The sequence below is a fragment of the Gallus gallus genome, chromosome 8 (assembly GCF_016699485.2).
Source record: "Gallus gallus isolate bGalGal1 chromosome 8, bGalGal1.mat.broiler.GRCg7b, whole genome shotgun sequence".
In the NCBI taxonomy this organism is placed as follows: domain Eukaryota; kingdom Metazoa; phylum Chordata; class Aves; order Galliformes; family Phasianidae; genus Gallus; species Gallus gallus.
This window is the reverse complement of record NC_052539.1, coordinates 18,184,070-18,185,227: the sequence shown is the minus strand read 5'-3', so window position 1 is coordinate 18,185,227 and position 1,158 is coordinate 18,184,070. Positions and strand designations below refer to the sequence as shown.

At 39.6% G+C, this 1,158-nt stretch overlaps 1 non-coding gene across 1 annotated transcript; it reads right to left on the bottom strand.

Annotated features, from left to right (window-relative positions):
* Window positions 1–317: 317 nt before the first annotated feature.
* On the bottom strand, window positions 318–405 carry MIR1620 (microRNA 1620). The gene has a single exon (NR_035108.2). It is a non-coding gene; the product is annotated as a microRNA 1620 (primary transcript).
* Between the last annotated feature and the right edge of the window lie 753 nt (window positions 406–1,158).

Sequence of the window (1,158 nt, the reverse complement as noted above, 5' to 3'; positions counted from 1 at the left end):
AGAGTGGGCCATTCATGCATGGAGACATTTATTGTCAAATCAGGCTTGAAATGCCACTGCGCTTTTGCTTTTATTAGCTGCCTTTATATGATGATGATCATCATGCTTGCTGTGACTCAGCACTGAGCATTAGAGGTCTATGTGTGGCAGATCACTGCAGTTGGTGAAAGATTTGGGCTTTTTCTTCACCTCCCTAATAATTGAGGCTTCACTGAGGTAGAAAGAGAGAAAATATTAGCACCTGGAACTGAGGAAAAAACAAACAGAGCATTGTTGAACTTCGTTATAACTAAGAGCTATAGTAAAGGGAACATCAGTGCAATTAGGGTGTGATCCAAAGCCCATTAAAGTCATCGGGAATCAGTCCACTGACTTAAACAGGCTTTGGATCAAGCCCATATTGCATATCAGAAGGCAGTTCTATCCAAAGGAGATTGCATTTCAAAGTGTGAATAACGCCGCTGTAAACAGCTTTGCTGTTAGAAATTCCAGCTCTGTTAGATTTTCTGTTGCTGGCATCTTCTTTTCATCAACATTTGTCTTGCAGCAGATTGTGGTTATTATTCTAAATCCAAAATGCTTTTTTAAAAAAACATCATCATCAAGGCAGATCTTCTCAACAGTTATATAATGCAGTGGGCATGGCCATGGTTGACACAACATAGTAATAAAAAGACACCTTGGAAACCTGTCACTTTAATGTCCTATTGATTTTATAGACTTCTAAAGTGTTTTGTAGTTCTGACCAAAACAGGCTCTGTATGCAGAAAAAAAGGATGATTGGGGTCAACTGTTCAGAATGCCTGAATGTTTTGTAAAAGCACAGTGTCAAAAGGCCTCTAAATAACCATACATTTCTCCCCATGATGCTGCCAGGAGAGGAAAGGTGGCAGAAGCTATTCTAACCAATAGTAACAACTATCTCCCTAAAATCATTACTAGTATTGACTGCTGGTATGTCAGTACAGGACAGAACATTGCATTTGCTGAATTTAGGACAAAAGCAAAAGGAGCCTTCTCAGGGAGCTGGTGGTAAACACAGTCCCTTTACCAACTTCCAGAACACACCAGGATGAAGTTTTTCTTCTTCTGTTTCCACGTAAATTAACTTGTAGGCATTATGTTCCCTACTAGCTATATTTACCATCACCCATCAGT